At 43.2% G+C, this 20,727-nt stretch overlaps 1 protein-coding gene across 5 annotated transcripts in view; it reads left to right on the top strand.

Annotated features, from left to right (window-relative positions):
• Nucleotides 1-15,955: 15,955 nt before the first annotated feature.
• Nucleotides 15,956-20,727, top strand: part of ppp6r3 (protein phosphatase 6, regulatory subunit 3) — a 163,914-nt gene continuing 159,142 nt past the window's right edge. For 4 of the 5 annotated variants that reach the window (XM_051923422.1, XM_051923421.1, XM_028796152.2 and 1 more), the window contains exon 1: nt 16,489-16,671. The gene's annotated coding sequence lies outside the window, so the exon portion shown is untranslated. Of the gene's footprint in view, nt 16,007-16,488; nt 16,672-20,727 lie in introns of those variants that run through there. The other variant, XM_051923420.1, reaches the window with a different exon arrangement.

The following is a 20,727-nucleotide window of genomic DNA, read 5'->3' as shown; positions in this document are numbered from 1 at the left end:
ACCCAAAAGTGCTAACAAACCAGGTGTGCAGAATATCAGAAGCACTGCTGGGATGGCTAAAATAAAAGGTGCTACCTGCCTCACATCATGGAGCCTGAGTCGGGAGGAGGAGGAGGATGAAGCTTGTGAGAGAAGCAGAGGAGACAGTGAGAGACAAAGAGAAAAAAGACAAAAAGTGTGCTGCATTGTGTTTGCTGTACTCATGGCAGTGCTGGTGGGAAACCCTTATAAAAGAAGAGTTTTCCTAAAATAAAAGACCTGTTTGTGTCCTGTATTAATCAGATTACTAGGACAGCATTTTTTCACTTAAGAAATATAACAGAAATTAGGCCCCTTATAACTTTGCAAAATGCTGAAAAATGAGTTCACGCTTTTGTGTTTAGTCGATTAGATTACTGCAACGCAATCCTCTCAGGACCATCCAAAAAAGACATCAATCGACTGCAACGAGTGCAGAATACAAGTGCCAGAATCTTAACTAGGAAAAGAAAATCTGAGCACATCACCCCAGTTTTGATGTCACTACACTGGTTACCTGTGTCATTTAGAACTAACTTTAAAGTACTGCTAATGGTTTACAAAACCTTCAATCATCTGCTCCATCTTATACCTCAGAATGCCCTTCACCTTACACCCCAAACTGTAACCTCAGATCTTCAAATGAGGGTCTGCTTAGAATTCCAAGAGCTAAACTTTAAAGAAGTGTTGAGGTGGCCTTCTGCTGTTATGCACCTCAAATCTGGAATAGCTTACCAATAGAAATTTGCCAGGCTAATACAGTGGAGCGCTTTAAAAACTGCTGAAAACCCGTTACTTTAACATGGCTTTCTCGTAGCTTCATTTTAGTGTAACTCTAATATCCTGGATATGCATTGAATTATCATTATCATTCCTGGTGGCTCCACAATCTGTACTCACACCTACTTTCTCTGCTGTTCTCTTTCCGGTTTTCTGTGGTGGTGATCAAAGCACCGTGATGTCCTTACATTAATGGATTAAAGACCAGAAGTCCACATGACCGTCATCATCAAGTTCTTCCATGAGAACCCAGAATACAATGAGGACTGATTGAGGTCATTGATGTTAGGTAGAATGCCTAGAGGGGGCTGGCCAGGTGGTCTCGTGGCCTTGGAGCCCCTGCAGATTTTATTTTTTTCTCCAGCTCTCTGGAGTTTTTTAGTTTTTTCTGTCCTCCCTGGCCATCGGACCTTACTTTTATTCTGTGTTAATTAGTGTTCCCTTATTTTAATTCTTATTTATTTTGTCTTTTTTCTCTTTCTTCATCATGTAAAGCACTTTGAGCTCCGCCATTTGTATGAAAACGTGCGACAGAAATAAATGTTGTTGTTTCTGTTGGGTCTGGGGAGCTGGAGCGCCCCCTACTGTCACACTGTCTAGAGGTATTACAGTCATTGCGTATAAAGTGTTTTGGTATGTTACAGCATATTACATTTATAATTACAGATTCTAATTCAGACATTGAAATTCAGGCTGTCAGAATTTGTCCATGTTTTTTGCCCAGGGAGGTAAATGACATCATCCTTATTAAGGTTTATATTCCTCCATCCGCAAATGGTGACCTAGAAATGGAAATTATTCATTCTGTCAGCAACATTTTAATGATGACTCACTACAACCTTGGAGTTATAAAATGTGGTGACTTCAACCATGTGACTTTGGAACAGGTCTGGTCAAATCAGGTCAGGTTGGGACGTATGCACTGGTACAGTGTGTTGCTGCACCCACCACATGATGAAACAGCTTGGGGTCCTGGTTGGCAATCCCCCAGGCAGACATGTGGTTCAGTCCCCCCAACCCCGCAGCTAGACTGCAGCCAGGCATTACCCTTGGCCTGGGCCAGCCAACAATGAGGATCCTGTGAGCCGGATCTCCCGCTGGGAATCTCGCCCCGTGGACGCAGTGCCATAACTGACTCTCCCTCACAATGCAGGTAATGTGTCCCAAAAGAATGCAGGGGCGTCATCACCTAATGACTACAGACCAGTGGCACTTACACCTCACATCATGAAGACATTGGAGAGGCTGGTCCTGGACTATAGGAGTCGTCTTGAGGTAGACCACCTGGACCCTCTGCAGTTTACCTTTTGGACAAAGATTGGAGGGGCGGAGGCAATTATTGACCTCCTCCACAAGGATTATTGAGACCTGGACAAAGCTGGCAGCACTGTGACGATTCTGTGTTTTCATTTCTCCAGCGCCTTCAGTACTATCCAGTCATCCGTGTTGAGGAGTAAACTCAGAGATATGCAGGTAGATGAGACGATGGTGTCCTGGATAATGGACTATCTATCAGGCAGTTTGTGAGACTCAAGAACTGTGTGAACAACAAGGAACAGTCCTGTCTCATTTTCTCTTTACTCTGTACAACTCAGACTATAAATATAACAAAAGGTCATGTCGCTTGTAGAAATTCTCAGATGATTCTGCACTTATGGTGTGAATTGAAAAGGAGATGAGACAGAGGAGGGGAGTCAGGTGGAAGAGTTTGTTTCTTGGTGCAAAGAGAATTGTCTGCTTCTTAACATCAGCAAAACCAACGACCCGGTTATTCACTTTCACTGCACCAAAGTCTCCACGTCCAGTTCCTATTGAGGGAGAGGATGTAATGGTGGTCCACATTAATGACAGGTTGGACTGGACTCAGAACACTGAGGAGCTAAATAAGGAAGGTCAGAGCAGTCTCTTTCTCATTAGGAAACTGCATTCCTTTAATGTGGGAAGTGACGTCCTTCACATCCTGTACAACTCTGTAATGGCCAGTAGGATTTTCTATGGTGTGGTGAGATGTGGTGTGCTGGGCTGGTAATATCACGTCAAGAGAGGACCACCGAATCAGCAGGCTATCTATCTATCTATCTATCTATCTATCTATCTATCTATCTATCTATCTATCTATCTATCTATCTATCTATCTATCTATCTATCTATCTATCTATCTATCTATCTATCAACTTGGCCATTGTCACGTACACAGCTTCCATAAAAGAATAAGAGCTGAACTCAGGAGATATTGAGATGAACAAAGAGTGTAACAGAATGAGACTTTTCTTCAGGAAATTTCATCTGCCAGAGCAGTGACCAACGCTAACATCTGGACGCGCCTCACTGTCTTCCTCACTTCTCAATTAAATTTCACATTTCCTCTCAAACTCTCCTGCTCCCTTCCCAAGCCCACCATGCTGCCTGCTGGCTCTGTCAGACACCCACTGTCACGGGCTCAGCTCGGTGTCATTCTGCGCACTGAATGTGAGTTGTTGTGATGTGTAAACGTCCCTCTTCACATTCAACACTTCCCCTCCATTGTAAGTTTCCAGACTTTTCTTTTCCAAAAGGCTTTTCTAGTGCCTGCGTACTTCTTAATATTTTTTCTAGGTATATTCATAACCTTGTCTTTTAATATATCACGGTACTTCTAAGTAAAAATCCATCCATCCATTTTCCAACCCACTGAATCCGAACACAGGGTCACGGGGGTCTGCTGGAGCCAATCCCAGCCAACACAGGGCACAAGGCAGGAACCAATCCCAGGCAGGGTGCCAACCCACCACAGGATACACACACACACCCACACACCAAGCACACACCAGGGCCAACTCAGAATTGCCAATCCACCTAACCTGCATGTCTTTGGACTGTGGGAGGAAACCCACGCAGACACGGGGAGGACATGCAAACTCCACGCAGGGAGGACCCGGGAAGCGCACCCAGGTCTCCTAACTGCGAGGCAGCAGTGCTACCACTGCGCCACCGTGCCGCCCCTAAGTAAAAATTCTCATCTTAATTTTTATTTTCACATAAGCCTATCAATAAAAATGCAGCTGGTCACTTAAAATGTTGCAAGCAATTATTTGTTTTTTTTTCATTTTGCATCATTTGCCCTGGGCGGCAAGGTGGTGCAGTGGGTAGCGCTGCTGCCTTGCAGTTAGGAGACCCGGGTTCACTTCCCAGGTCCTCCCTGCGCGGAGTTTCCATGTTCTCCCCATAGGTGTCCTCCGGGTACTCCGGTTTCCTCCCACAGGCCAAAGACATGCAGGTTAGGTGCATTGGAGATTCTAAATTGTCCTGGGTGTGTGTGTGCCCTGCGGTGGGCTGGCGCCCTGCCCGGGGTTTGTTTTCTGCCTTGCGCCCTGTGTTGGCTGGGATTGGCTCCAGCAGACCCCCCGTGTCCCTGTAGTTAGTATATAGCGGGTTGGATAATGGATGGATGGATCATTTGCCCTTTCTAAGTGCTTTCACTTTATATGACAACTGAAACAACTCGTCTCCCACTGGCACACTTATTTTAGTTGAATATTTGGTGGGAGAGTTCATTTTTACTGAGAAATTTTGAATAAGGTGCACTGTACACACTTTTCAAATTTCCCCACTGAAAAGCTTTGGTGGGTTTTCAAAATCACCTGTCCGAAAGCAGAGAAGCCTGTTCAGCTTCAATGATGCACATCTGTTTACTGTTTCAGATTTACCTTCACAGATGTCACTTCATCGTTCCCATTGTGTTGGTTTGTGTCTTTTCCTGGTGTGACAGCCTCCCCTGATGGTTAAAAAAGTGAAGCGTGTGACAGCAGTTTGTGTCAAAATGTCACAGCTGTACAGCCTGAGATAACACATCTATAAAGGTAAAAGAAGGAAAAGCCATTTATCAAGACATGAATGTAAGTGGAAAGGGCACCGCCGTGTCCTCAGGACATGTGTCTCACATTGCATTCAGCACTTTAGTCATTTTAATCCTGTAACTGAGCAGGAAGTCTTAACTTTAATTTCTAAAATGAAACCCACTACTTGTTCCCTGATCCAGTGCCAACAAAACTAGTAAAAAGTGCAATGGATGTTCTTGCAGCGCCTATCCTAAACATTATCAGTAGTTCATTATTGCATGGCACAGTACCTGATACACTAAAAGTGTCAGTCATTAAACCATTACTTAAAAAGTCAGACCTAGACCCACACATACTAAATAATTATAGGCCTATTTCAAACTGACCCTTTCTCTCTAAAATACTAGAAAAAGTAGTCGCCAGTCAGCTTCAGTCACACCTTACGCATTACAATTTATTTGAGAAATTCCAGTCTGGTTTCCGCACTGGTCATAGTACAGAAATGGCACTAACACAGATTATAAATGACATTCTGATATCCTCTGATTACAGAAACTCCACTGTAATTATGTTGTTAGACTTAAGTGCAGCATTTGACACCATCGACCATTCGATTTTTACTGCACAGGCTAGAAAATAATGTTGGGCTTACAGGCACCGTGCTCGCTTGGTTTAGTTCTTACTTATCAAATCGATTCCAATATGTACAGAAATGTGCTGACAGGACTCCATCATTATACACAGAAGTTCAATATGGTGTCCCGCAGGGCTCAGGACTGGGACTGTCACTGTTTCACTTTACATGATTCTGATGGGATCTCTCATTAGGAAACATCATGTTAATTTTCACTCGTATGCAGATGACACCCAGTTATACTTTTCTTTTAGACCAAATGAAGTTTCTTTGATGTTGCTTTTTATTAGTTATGTTAGCAAATTAAAGGAGTGGATGAATGAGAACTACTTGTCTTTAAACACCGATGAGACAGAGATAATAATAATAATTCATTACATTTATATAGCGCTTTTCTCAGTACTCAAATTGCTATCCACACAGGGAAGCGAACCCACAATCTTCTTACTGCAAAGCAGCACTACCACTGCGCCACCTGTGAGATGTTAATTGTTGGAGGGAATGATGCTGATCACAATATTCTGTCATCATTTAACTCAGTTGGAATCCCCATTAATTTCACTGAATCAGCCCGCAGTCTCGGAGTTATCTTTGACTCTAGCATGTCTTTGACTCAAAGTTGTCCACATCAGGTTTCTTCCATCTTAAAAATGTTAGGAAATTAAGGCACTTTCTAAATAAACAGGATTCTGAAAAATTAATTCTTGCATTTATTTCTAGTAGGATTGACTGCTGCAATGCGGTGTTCACTGGATGTTCAAACTGTTCTCTATACAGCCTTAAGTTAATCCAAAATGCTGCTGCAAGAATTATTACAAGAACAAGAAAATACGAACACATAACTCCAGTTCTTAAATCCCTACACTGGCTCCCGGTTAAGTTTAGGGCAGATTTCAAAAGCCTCCTTTTAACATATAAAGCATTAAATGGCTGAAGTCCGGCTTACTTGTCTGAACTTATCATGACTTACAAACCTGAGCGCACATTAAGATCTCAAGGTGCTGGTCTGCTTAGGATTCCAAGGATTAATAAAATAACAGTGGGAGGTCGAGCTTTTAGTTACAGGGCCCCTAAACTGTGGAATGGTCTGCCTGCTACTATAAGAGATGCCCCTTCAGTCTCAGCTTTTAAATTCCGGCTGAAGACTCACGACTTCAGTTTAGCACACCCTGACTAGAGCTGCTGATTCACTGTACAGACTGCATCTCTGTTGTTAGTCATTAGCACTAAAACATAAGTAACATGATAGTTAGAATTGGATACTAACCCTCACCTCTTCTGTTTCTCTTCTTGGTACTCAAATGGGCCACTTGGTGCCACGGCCCACCTGCCAAGTTGTTTTGCCTGCCTAAGGTAAAGTCATCCCTGATGGAGGATCGCAGGAATCGTGGGGTAGAGGGGTCCTTTCATCAGATTGGCTGGCCCAGCGCTGATTCAGCTGTGGAATGGCTAAATGGGGGAGGCAGCTTGATGGATGAGGTCTCCGGGACTCTAAACAAATCCAAATCATATTATGGGATGTCATCTACTGTTAAATTCTGCTCTGTACTTCTAAAGTTTTTATTTTTACTAGCCAACCCGCAGCGTAGCATACGCCGCATAATTATGTATTGATGGGTGAACACTTCTTGAACGACACAGTTGTCCAAATGGCGTGGGTTTGTGGATACCACTGTGAGTGAATGAAAAGATAGACCTCTGGAGAGAGCAACATACAACTGTCCGTGACTGAAAGCGGGATCGTCTGTGACGAAGAAGGCATGCTGGTGAAAGTTACTTTGTCGGTAGGGTCCAGCCCTCCTTCTCTGTCGCGTGCGCCTGTATGTGTGGGTGTGTGTCGCTCTCTCTCTCTCCGCCTCGCTCGCTCGCTGCATGTGTTCCTGCAGGCATACGCCCCATAATTATTTATTGATGGCTGAACACTTCCGGAAAGACATAGTAGTCTAAAAGGGTTGGGTTTCAGGATACAACAGTAAGTGAATGAAAAGATGGAACTCTGGAGAGAGCAACATACAATTATTGTCCGTGACTGAAAACTTGTTTTGGCAGATACATGCATATAGTGTTGAAAGTTTGGCCCTGTGCCTTATTAATTGTCATCGCAAAGGCCAATCTAACAGGAAATTGTCTTTGTGTAAAAGTAAAAGGCAAATTATCCGCGACAAACAAACTGTTTTACATGCTGCATACCAACCCGCGGCATAGCATACGGCACATAATCACGCCGCTTTTTTAATGTTTTTTAAGCAGAGGGACAAAATTGAACATTTGCAAAATCCGTAATGTAATAAACCACCAAGAAAAGTAATACTGCAACAATGCACGCTACAAACCAACATACAATCATCGTCATCATGTGCCGGCCCCCAACTCCTCACCTGAGTCGCTGTCATCTGTGCACCTCTGAGCCACGTTGTCCTTTCATTGTTCTTTGCAGTTCCGGCTGCTTTTCTATATATAATCCACCAAGTCACCCGACCATGGTAGTAGCGTAGTGCGTACACAGGGCAGGGACGTATTCAGAGGGAGCGTATGACCCGCACTCACTGGGTATTCCTTGTTCGTGGGGAACAATTGTAAGCCCCGGTGGCCATTACGAATGGGGTTCAATGGCTTAGCCACGCCTGTCGGCGCCGGGTAGACACACGTTGATCCATTCAGTGTAGCGCGCGTGCAGTACCGGACATCACATACCTGTTAATGCTCAATCTCATGTGGCTGAAAGCCACTTGTCCCTCTAAGAAGTTGGACGCCTACCGCTTGGCGATCGCGTAACTATTAAGCAGGAGGGAGTCTCATTCGTTTTCGGAATTAACCAGACTAATCGCTCCACCAACTAAGTACGGCCATGCAACACCACGCACAGAATCGAGAAAGAGCTATCAATCTGTCAATCCTCTCCGTGTCCGGGCAGGGTGAGGTTTCCCGTGTTGAGTCAAATTAAGCAAGATTTGTGTGTGGCGAGTTGTTGTGTCCGGGCACATGAGCAGGCACTGTGAATGCCTTGAGAGCGTGGGTGGATGCGTGCCGGGGAATAATGAGTATCTGTATATCTTCTTAGATATAGACAGCGTCTGACAGTTGTGATGGTTTTACACTCCAGTACATTGCGGTGAATGCTGGTAACAGTCAGGCAGGCAGGCGTTTAGAGTTGGTGCTCTTAGAGTTGGTGGCCGTGTCTCTCTAGCGGTTCGAGTTCTTGGGCGGTGCTCTGTCGTTTGTATCCCACGGTCGGACGACTTGGTGGATTATATATGAAAATGCAGCTGAAATCGAAAAGAATAATGAGAAGTCAACGTGGCTCAGTAGTGCATGTGGACTGTAGCAGAGACGAAAATGAGTTGTTCCATCCGGGCACATGAGCAGGCACCGTGAATGCCTTGAGAGCGTGGGTAGATGCGTGTTCGAGTTGGTAGGTGTGAGTTGGTGGGCTGGGCTTTGTGAGTTGACTGCTTTCAAAGGGCTGCGTGCTTTCATGGGTGTCTTGCTTGCTCTGGTGGCGGCTTAGTGAATTATATATATCGATACACAGCCTCTTCTTAGATGGTCCTGCCGCGTCCACCCTTGTTCTCGAAGCATACACACTGCCTGGTCATGGGTGGGGAAATGTCTTCCGTGTTCCTGCAGGACCATCTAAGAAGACGCATGTTTGTCGCAGATGCGAATTGCTGTATGTAGCGTGTAAAACAGTTTGCGATGGTGCACGCGGTCGTGAGTCATAACCGAAAAGTCAATGTGGCTCAGAGGTCCATGTGTAGTCTAGCACAGACGAACATAAATGACGGCGTTTTTTCCGAGTCGTCGTGTCCGAGTTGGTGGGCATGGCTCTGCGAGTTGTCGTCGTATCCAATGGTCTTAGGGTTGGTGGGCGTGGCTCCTCCCTGCATGCGCCATGGGTGTCTTACTTGTCGGCGGCTTAGTGAATCCACGCCCCTTCCTGCGTGCTTTCATGGATGTCTTGCTTGCTCTGGCAGCGGCTTAGTGAATTATATATATAGATACTGTATTGAGGATTTGTTCTGTTCTGTGTATTGTGTTGTATTGGCCCCCTTTTTCTTTTTGACACCCACTGCACGCCCAACCTACCTGGTAAAGGGGTCTCTCTTTGAACTGCCTTTCCCAAGGTTTCTTCCATTTTTTTCCCTACAAGGGTTTTTTTGGGAGTTATTGCTTGTCTTCTTAGAGAGTCACAGCTGGGGGGCTGTTAAGAGGCAGGGCCTGTTAAAGACCATTGCGGCACTTCTTGTGTGATTTTATGCTATACAAAAATAAATTGTATTGTATTGTATTGTATTGTACATACACCACATGGCTGACAACCTCCTGCTGCGTTATCTGCATGTTCTACTGATCCAGGACTTCCTGACACTGCCATGTATCAGCCGAGCTCCAAACCTGCTCTCCGTCATAACAGTCATGGTGTGAGACGGCAACACAGTTTTTAATTCTCTGTCAGGTAATTTTCAAAAATATTATTTTAAGAAATTTGAATTAACATTAGCCAGACGCCCTCTGACCAAGAGCTAAAAAAGGACATCAACTGATGTCATTGTGACCTCAGCTGAATTGGACTCCATTGTCTCTGAAGGCCATTGAGCCACCGCCACCTTATCTGGGTTGCGTTTCGAATGGCGTGATATTGAAAAGTGCTGCTAAAAAGCACGGGCTTAATAGAGTCTAGTAACACATGTCACGGCATTCTGTTATCACTGCTGTTTGTAATACGAGTCTCTGTTACAGACATATTTTATAAACAAGAAAAATAAGCAGGGGATTAAATAAAGCAAACATAATAAATATAAGTGGAACAAATATTCTGAAGATTCGATACACGATTGGCAATACGTATTACAAGTTGTGACGGATGGCCGGGGCCCAAGCCTGGCTGGGACGTCCCTGCACCATATATACCAGGGGGACAAGGGTGGGAAACCCAGTATCTCCCCTTGGACACTAGATGGCAGCCTCCCTGGGTTGCAGCGGTGCCTCGGACTCCCCCAGGGCTTCATGGGGGTTGGAGTTCTGTGCAGCTCTGTGGGGTTCCGCAGGCGCCACCAGGGGGTGCTGCAGCAGGAGCTGCTGGCCCCTTTTGGGCGTTGGTTTCACCACACCTGGAAGTGCAGCCTGGAGCACATCTGGGTACCCAATAAAGGGAGCCAGCGACCTCCACTCAGCAGCCAGAGTCGGGTGGAGGAGGACAAGGTTGCCAGGGAGGACTGTTGGAGGAAGACAAAGTGTGTTGTACTTGTAGTTCTTGGAGTGCTTGTACTTGGGACTGTGTTGTGGCTGGTGGGATTACAGGGAAGACGTGCCCTCCAGCTGAAGAAAATAAATATTTGTTTTATTTTTACCCATGCCTCCCATGTGAATCTGTCTCGGGTCGGGCGCAATACAATGCTAATCTTACAAAGTGTAGTCTGTATTATGAAGACATGAAAGTAACTCAAAAGATCAGTGACGGTACTAGTGAACAACAAACAAAATACCAGGAAGGACACGAATACTGTAGAGGCAAAGTACACAAAAAACAAACCAAACACAATTCACACACAATCTGTTGCAGACATGATAAATTAACAAAAATGCAACAAAATATCAAAAATGACTTAATTGAACCAAAATGAAACAATTAAAAAATCAGTGTATATATGTATATCTTAATCTGAATGGAGGTGAAGGTCTGTGATATGGTTTGCATATTTGCAGCTGGAAATCCACAAAGGGAGCAAATGAATCACGTCATCTTAAAAGAGTTTTTTACTCGTAACAGGAATCATCATCAGCAGAAAACGATTAGACTTACAGGAACCCAAGGCGATATATAGCAAATAAGGGGGGGGAGACAGGCGGGTGGGGGAGGGTGGTTGATAAGGTGGGGTTCAGAAGGTATATATTGTGAGACCCCCAACGGGCACTCGACAACCTCCCAACTATGCCGCGTGCTGAAACTCCATTAAAATAGGCAGGAATTGGTTGTCTGCTGCCGGTTCAACTGCAAGTTCACAGGCTCACCGTGTAACATGTCGGTCACCTAATAGTTTATGCAGGACACATTTAAAACCGGGAACTGACCTGCCGTGTACTCACTTTCTGTGGTCGCTCCTCCAGAATGAACCTGCTTGATGAAGGAGGAGTGTATCGAGTGCTGATAAGTGGCTTTTCCTTCTCCCATTTGGTTATTTTCTTCAATATTTTCTTGTCTTCACCACAATAAAGCTGACTTTCTCGAGAACCTGGACTCACCTCCTTCTCTCTTGTGCAAGTGTGACCCACACATCCCAATGTGTATACAGAGAGAGACAGAGAGGATGGTGGGGTGCGTATTTCATTCACTCTCACAGCTCGTTCGTTCATTTGTTTCTTTTCCTTTGCCTTCCTTCTTACACAAAATAAAACGTGATGGCTGAAAACACCATTGACCAGTTTAGCAATACTGCCACGCATGTTTCCTATTCATGGGAATTAACCACTTGTCATCTTATGCATACTGATGTATTTAATAAGTTTTGATGAATATTTGAAAATTGAACTTTTGGAAAAATGTTTGAGCCACTCTGCTAGTCATGACCTGGTTCTGAGTACTATTGTTGTTGTGTTTATACAAATCTGATATACAAAGCCTGTTTATTCCTCTCTTCGAGTTTACAGTATATGCGATTTGTTACGGGCAAAGACAGAAATTGTGATATATTACCCAAGTAAAGCTCACATTATCCAAAGAGGTCACCCGGGTAAAGTTAGAAAGTCATATTTTATTCCAGCTTTACACAGGTCTGCTGGATAACGCAAGCTTAACACGGGTAATGCTACATTAATCCAATTTTCAGGCTTTATCCGTAACACACATATGCAGTCATATGAAAAAGTTTGGGAACCCCTCTCAGCCTGCATAATAATTGACTCTCATTTCAACAAAAAAGATAACAGTGGTATGTCTTTCATTTCCGAGGAACATCTGAGTACTGCGGTGTTTTCCGAACAAAGATTTTTAGAGAAGCAGTATTTAGTTGTATGAAATTAAATCAAATGTGAAAAACTGGCTGTGCACAAATGTGGGTCCCCTTGTCATTGTGCTGATTTGAATGCCTGTCACTGCTCAATGCTGATTACTTGGTGTGATGAGCTCGTTAAGCCTTGAACTTCATAGACAGGTGTGTCCAATCATGAGATATAAAGGGATTTAAGGTGGTCAATTGCAAGTTGTGCTTCCTTCCCTTTGACTCTCTTCTGAAGAGTGACAGCATGGGATCCTCAAAGCAACTCTCCAAAGATCTGAAAACAAAGATTGTTCAGTCCCATGGTTTAGGGGAAGGCTACAAAAAGCTATCTCAGAGGTTTCAACTGTCAGTTTCAACCATAAGGAATGGAATCAGGAAATGGAAGGCCACAGGCACAGTTGCTGTTAAACCAGCAGGTCTGGCAGGCCAAGACAAATACAGGAGTGGCATATGGGCAGGATTGTGAGAATGATTACAGACAACCCACAGATCACCTCCAAAGACCTGCAAGAACATCTGGCTGCAGATGGTGTATCTGTACATCGTTCTACAATTCAGCACAATTTGCACAAAGAACATCTGTATGGCAGGGAGATGAGAAAGAAGCCCTTTCTGCACTCACGCCACAAACAGAGTCGTTTGTTGTATGTCGATGCTCATTTAGACAAGTCAGATTCATTTTGGAACAAAGTACTCTTTGGACCGATGAGACAAAAATGGAGTTATTTGGTCAGAACAAAAAGCGCTTTGCATGGGGCCCGTGTTAAAGTCGAGGGTCAGATTCTTCAAATTCTTCAGGGTTAATGTTCAAGCATCAGTCACAAAGTTGAAGTCATGCAGTGGTTGGATATTCCAACAAGACAATGACCCAAAACACAGTTGGAAATCTACAAAGGCATACATGCAGAGGAAGAAGTACAATGTTCTGGAATGGCCATCACAGTCCCCTGACTTGAATATCATAGAAAATCTATGGGATGATTTGAAGCAGGCTGTCCATCAAATTGAACTGAACTGGAGAGATTTTGTATGGACGAATGGTCAGAAATACCTCCATCCAGAATCCAGACACTCATCAGATGATATAGGAGGACAATGTCTAGAGGCCAAAAGGAGGCTCAACTAAGTATTGATGTCATATCTTTGTTGGGGGGCCCACATTTATGCACCTGTCTAGTTTTGTGATGATGCATATTGCATAGTTTCTGTTAATCCAATAAACTTAATGCCACTGCTGAAATCCTACTGTGTCAGATATTAAAAGGAAGTTGCTACTTTGAAAGCTGAGCCAATGAGAAACAAAAATCCAAAGAATTAAGAGGTGTTCCCAACATTTTTCATAGGACTGTGTATATATATTGTGTATATATTGTGGTTCAGATCTAACTATGCAACTTTTAATGCAATGCAAAGCAATAATTGCATAATTAGATCTGGACCACCCTGTGTGTGTGTGTGTGTGTGTGTGTATATATATATATATATATATATATATATATATATATATATATATATATATATATATATATATATATATATATATATATATATACACACACATATACACACACACACACACACACATATATACAGTCTGTTTACCTTTTTTGAGTATTTTTCTTGGATGAATTCATTTTTAATATTAGTTTAGATTTTAATGTTCACTGTGTTAAATGTTTGGTTTATGTTTTCTGTACTTTACATACTGTATATTCGTGTCCTTACTGATATTTTCTATTTTTTTCCACATGTAGTTGTCAACTTGTTACTGTTTTCCTGAGTTGTCTAATCTTTAGAGTTACATACCTATTGCCAACCATATATAGAATCTCCAAAATATTCCAATTTTTATTCACTTATATTTATTGAATTTGTTTTATTTAACCCTCTTCTTATTCATCCTGTGTAATATGTAAGCTTAGTATTTGGTGGGATTTAATTTATTTTAAACAATATTTAATACATAAAAATATGACATGTGACTTTTTGATGACGTACCTAAAAAAACGTAAAACACTCCAATGAGTCCCCGAATGCACTTCAATGTTAAGCCATGCGGACTCTTTCTAACTTGTTTCTTCACGATGTTCTAAAATCACTGGTATATTTGACGCCCTGGAGTCCTTGAAGGGCTGTGTCAACATTCAGTGAAAAGAACAGAAATGGACATCAGAAACTCGACAGTTAGGCCTTGCTAAACAGCTGAAATGTGGTGTCTCCAGTCATATTCGAGAGACACATAGAGAGATTATACTCACGCCAAAAAAGTCTCTTTAAAACATAAATGCTAAAATTAGCGGTCGGGCATAAGGTGGCTGAATCCGTTCTTCCATCTCTCACTATTCCAGGTCTTTACAATGGTGTCAGAAGTGGAACAGAACTGACTAATGACCCAAGATGGGGTCTGGTTCAGCAGTAACGCTGGTGGACTCCTCAACCACACTGAGCACGGCTCAATTGAGACTGGGTGGACCAGGTAGCCTCGCACCCCTTGAGTGTCCCAAGGGAAGGATTTCATGTATCCCACAAGTGTATGAGTTCTGAGATAAGAGCACTGTGGTGACTCCGGGTTCGGGACATACTGTTTGGGAGGCCCTTGGCTATCGGAGAAGGTGGGGATATCCAGAGAAGCCGGCTATATAAGCAGGCCCGTGAATAGCCTGAGTGGGGATGTAGACATGGCACTGTGAGAAAGCACTTTATCTGTGTCTTCCGGTTGCTGAGCGCCATCAGCCTGGGTGCATGGCTGCTAGCCTTGAGTAGGCGTTAAGGGGGCTGAATCCATCGTCTGTCTCTGCTTCCCAGGTTTTTACAATACACAACAAATAAACAAGACTACATAAAAAAAATAACCCAGGGTTTTTTAAATAAAAATATCTAACTGTCACCGCCCATACAAAGTCTGAAGGAAAGTGAAATATGTGAAAATCATGTATAGACCATTTATCTGAAAAAGATGTGAAAACAAAATGAATGGACAGATGGTTTATTAAAGGATATCAGCTGGCAGTCACATTACCCCTTAGAAAGCAAAAGTTGCTTTTCGGCAATCAGTATAATACACAAAATACGCAAATTACATTTTTGGGGTAAAATCTCGAAAAACAAATGATTCGAAACGATGCCTAATATGCATTAGCATGCTTATTAAGACATCATCTGTTGATTCTTTCCATGCCACTTGACAAAACAGGCTGGCATCTGGTTCAGGGCTGAAAGGGACAGCAGGACTGTTTATTGAGACGCCACTCACGCGTCCATGTTCTAACCCGCTTACGCAGACTTCATCACAGTGCGGCCAGACTAATCCAGTTCGCATCAATCGCCACATACCTGCCGCAATTCCCTTAGCATTAAAACCACTCAGGCGCCGTCTGCATATCTGGGTGATAATAGTCAAAACAGTAATACCAACAACAACAAAAACAATAACGACGACCACCACAATAACAAATCCGGCGTTTCTCCGCTACTTTCCAGTCTGCCGTCTACAGCGCATCGGATTAACCCACTTTTTAGTGTATCGTGAAGTGTTCGAGACGAACCCGCCCACCCTACTTTTTAATTGGCCTTCATTCATTGGCGCTTCTGCCGCCCCCTCCTTCTTCGTCGCAAGTCATTGGTAGGCCAACCTGTCACCTAAACAGACGTAATGCTGTTGCTAAGGCGTTCAAAACAATTGAGGAAAGCTTTGACAGCGAATCCAAGAACGAAGTAGACGGGGCGGTCGAGGTTGGACGGCTGATGCAATTATACATGTAAGCAACAACTTCCAGTGTGAATCTTTTTCGTTTCGTTTTTTGTTAAGGCGAAATACAGATTTATATCAGCATGGCTCGTCACAAGCAGAAAAAAGCAACACATGTATTTTTTATGTTTTGATTAAGCCATACCCCTTGATTGATGCCGGTAGTGGCAAATCATCACCCGGCGAATGACCGGTGGGTGGGTGTTAACCGGCGCCATTCCGGCTCAAACGAACCCGTCAGAGCCGAGATGGCAAACACCGAGACACAGTTTCGCAAATAGCCGGTTTCCTGCATCCCGCTAGTGTCCAATCATAAAGCAGCTAGGGTGGGCGTTACTTGTGCGTGATTGAATGAGAACAAACCAGACTAATCAAACAGCATCCGGTGATAACTGACATTAACTCTCTCCAATAACAGCCTTCCGTTTCCAGTGAGTGACAGACCGCGTAGTTTACTAAGGTGGAAGGGGTCGTTGAAGTTGATATAGCCGCCATCTTGGAAAGTCCGGTTCGGTGATGCATCTTTTCCCGCCTGTAAAGTACCTGCTGTAAACAATATATTTTCTTCGCACTCACCGGCATAAAGTCCCTGTGGTAGTTTTACAGCCTTTTACAGTTAGAAGGGAAGACTTTAAAGCTGCATGTCACGGAGCGGGCGGCACGTTCTCTTTTTCGGTAAGACACTCTTTCCAGTTCTTGTTTTTGCACCGAGTTGTTCATAACTCTGCGCAGTGTTTGGGAGAGTCGGAGTCTCCTGCGCTGGGGTTCTTGGGCAGTTCGGCCCCACTTGTGGCCCGCTTGCTTTCCGCTCAAAAGTGAAGTTTTCCTGATACGCAGTGAAGTTGAAGTTCGTGTGCTCGACCGCCAGCGAGTTGAGAGGCGCGTGCAGGGAGCCACTTGACAAGTTCGTGTTTTGCTTCTTTGAAACTGGAAGCGGCTAGACAGCGGGGAGCTTGAAACATGTCTACTTTTACCGGCGCCGAGACTTCCAGCTCGAAAGAGCACTTTTAGACACGGCCTGCTCCTTTCGATTATTCGTCCGAAGTTTCAAGCTAACTGCGTCTGCGATTCTCGGGGATCTAAAGCGGGCTGTACGGGCAATTGCGTGTCTGAACAAGTGAGCCCCGACATGGAGCGGCAGGCTGGGGCAGCTGCTCGGTCCTTCTCGTCCTTTTCTTTCTTTGGGTAGAGTCAGTGAACTGCTTACCGCAAGTTTAAGGGGACAGTACTGTTGTATGTGGGCCTACGGTCGACCCGAAGCGCACATTTCTGGGTGTCACCTGTTCTTCTCCGCCCCTGCATTTACATTTGTAAACATTTGGAAAAACTTGCTTTGAATTCGCAGCCACCGTGAGCTCCATGTTAGACACTTGGCAGGGCAGCGGAGATGTCCGTGTCCCCGTTTACGCAGTCACATTCCCAGTTTTCTTGCCTAAAAGCTTTGAATGGGTGCCGTCCGTTAGGGCAGAAGACAGTGGGTCGGTGCGGATCAACATTTGGCAAGTCCTGTGCCCAATTTTCTTTTTAACTTTCACCTTGATTCTTGTATTGTATAACTTGGCTTAAGGCCCTCCCACGGGAGGCTTCAAAAAGTAAACACACGTTATGGTACAGTGGCTGACTCCAACTACTGCAGAACATAAAAGGTTCCATGAAGCTAGTAATGACTAGATAAATAGAAACTTTATTAATACTGAAGGAAATTGCAGGGATACGGCAGCAGGCTAAAGTAAAATGCATGTATAAGACTTGTGTGTAAGTACATTGACCAAGCGTAGGTATTTACTGAGTGTAAAGCGATTAGAATTGCACATACTTATCAGTTAAAGTCTCACAGTACAGGGTGTCAGCCATCAGCACAGTATATTGACACATTGCTTCATTGTCTCTTATGATGTCTACTAGACCAACTTGGTACCATTCAGCACAATGAGGGTACTGGACCTCCTTTGCCAGGGGGTTACTTATTATAGAGAGCCTCTTAGACCTTAGGAGAAGTTAGGGCATGATTAAACAGAAACAGAACATCTCCAGCCAGCATAAGACAGTTCGGGGCGATGTGGGGCTGGAGCCTAACTCAGCAGCAGCAAAAGCACTGGGTATAAGGCTGGAATCAACCCTGAGCAGGGCCCACTCGTGCACAAGGACTGCCATTTGTGAATTGTTGGTAATTATTAGGGAAATGTTGGAGTGAGAACATGCAGGCACCACTTGGACAGCCACTGACCGTGTGATTTGAGCCCAGAGCACTGTAGTTGTGAGGCAGTAGTGTTTGTTACTGTCCTGTCCTGTGGCGTAAAAAATTAAGAATAAATATATTTGAAGCCAAACATAAATTGAATCAAGAGAAGGAATAGCACTTTTATTCAGTCTGATCCAGAGATATAATTAACAGGTGGATCCTCAGCCTCAATTCCAGTACAGCAATTGAGTGATCTAATAAACTAACCAAAGGACACATTTCTGGAGAGTAGAGGACATAGAAGTAAACCTATGTTTCAAAAGAATGAACATTGAGGCCTTTAGGTAGTAAGAATATCTGTGTCGCATGTACACTCTTGGTCAAACTAATGTAATCTTTCTTATACCACCTACATAAACCACATTAAGAAACTTTTACTTTCACCTCCGTAACATATCCCGTGTTCATTCCTTTATCTCCTTTTCTAATGCTGAGAAGCTTGTCCATGCTGTTATCACATCCCACATCGATTATTGTACCTCACTACTGGCAGTTGGTGCCCCTTCAAATCTTATATCACAGCTCCAGGTAATTCAAAACTCTGCTGCAAGAGACCTTACATGAACCAGCAACAGCAAGCACATCACACCCATCCTGCTTCACCTTCACTGCTTTACAGGATTGAATATAAAATTCTATCATTATTACATCTTGCCTGAAGAAGGGGCCTGAGTTGCCTCGAAAGCTTGCATATTGTAATCTTTTTAGTTAGCCAATAAAAGGAGTCATTTTACTTGACGTTTCACTATCATTAACCTAGAAAGCTTTAAATGGCCTTGCACTGGACTACATGAATGGCCTTCTCCATTGCTCTGCTTCTGTTCACCCGCTAAGGTCCTCTAATTTTGGCAGTCTTGTGCCCCCTCACTAACCTGCACTCAATGGGTGACATGGCCTTCAGCTGTATAGTGTCCGGACTTTGGAGTGACCTCCCAAAGTTAGTTAAATCAGCTGACTAAATTCATTCTTTCAAAAATCAAATGAAAACTCCTCTGTCCAGGAAGGCTTTTAATTTAACCTAACATTACACCCCTTCTATTTACCTCTCTGTCCAGACCCTTCCGATAATTTGTGTGTGTTATAACACATTTTACGTTATTTGTTCAGGCTTTTTTTAGTGTTGAATTTAATGTTTTATTCTTTTTTCCTCTTTATGCTATTTATTGTTTCCTTTATTTGTCTGCTTAAGTGTATTATGCAGAAAATATTTGTATCCAATGTTACTTATACCCTGCTGTGCTTTACTGTGACCCTGAAGTGCCTTGAGCATGGGAAAGGCGCAGTATACATAAAATGTATGTATGTATTACAATCCAAAATATTTCGAGTTAGGTGGAAGCCCATGTCTCTTAAAAGAATTACCCACCTAAAAATGTTTTTTGTTTTTAATTTGTTAACCTATCCTGTGTTGTTGTAATGATGTCTGAGAAAAACTTTTAACCTCTTGTTTTTATGGAGAAAGGCGATAAAGTTTATCATACAGTAGGCTTTATTTGGGACCGATGCTGTAGAAACAGCAAACAATTTTATTTAGCAGACATCATTATTCAGGGTATCTTAAAATGATTAGAAAGTGCAAATGTCAAAAGCAACAGACAAGATAAAAACAAATGAAGAGGGAGTTGTGCTATTAATAAATAATTACACCTGCAGCTAGGCTAAGGCACAGATTAGTATCCTGAACTTTGTCAGTCCAACAGCAGCTGTTCTGTACAAAGACATTAAGCAGTTCCAAAATATTTCATGAAAAGGTGCATCTTCAAAAGAATCCTAAATATATGTACGTAAGTTTGGTACCTTTCAAATAGAAAAGCAAGATTATTTCACAAATTCCAAGAATAGAGAAGCATGGTATAGTCTTGGCACATCTGGCAGAATGGAGACTTCTTTAAGGGGCCATATAGATAATCTAAAGATTGGAGATATTGAGGAGCAAAAAGTGTTTTTGCCAAACAATGTACCCAGTCATCGTGACTCATTGTGTCCAAAATGCATGTGTTTAGGGTAAAATATTGTTAAATACCCTCTTGGGTATGCCTAAACAAGAATGATCTTTTAAGTTGAAGACCCACCTTCCTCCTCATTCATTGGTTAGGACTCCTGTCCAGTAACCGCTCATTCATTGGTTACTATAACTCTTCATGTCCTGTGACCATTGCAAAGTATGATTTTTTTAATAGAGGGGTAGATGTTTAAAGTTAGAGAAAAGTGAGTGGAAACACAATCAGGTAAAAGTCTGTCTCCTATTTCTGTATATCCAGAGTGCTTTCACAAGTGTGCAGTGTCACAAACTGGCATTGCTAAACCCAGGAATATGGCATTATAGCTTAATGAACATCGAATGAGGGTATAGGAATTTCTTGAATTCAAAAGCTGCATCCCATATGAATGCACCACCCCACCATTCACAGGAGGGGCACTGTGAGCATTCCACTGTATATCTGACATATGGGTTATGTGACATGAGTCATATGAGATTTGTTTTTATG

Source organism: Erpetoichthys calabaricus, chromosome 2 (assembly GCF_900747795.2).
Source record: "Erpetoichthys calabaricus chromosome 2, fErpCal1.3, whole genome shotgun sequence".
Lineage (NCBI taxonomy): Eukaryota > Metazoa > Chordata > Cladistia > Polypteriformes > Polypteridae > Erpetoichthys > Erpetoichthys calabaricus.
This window is presented reverse-complemented; position numbering and strand designations above follow the sequence as displayed.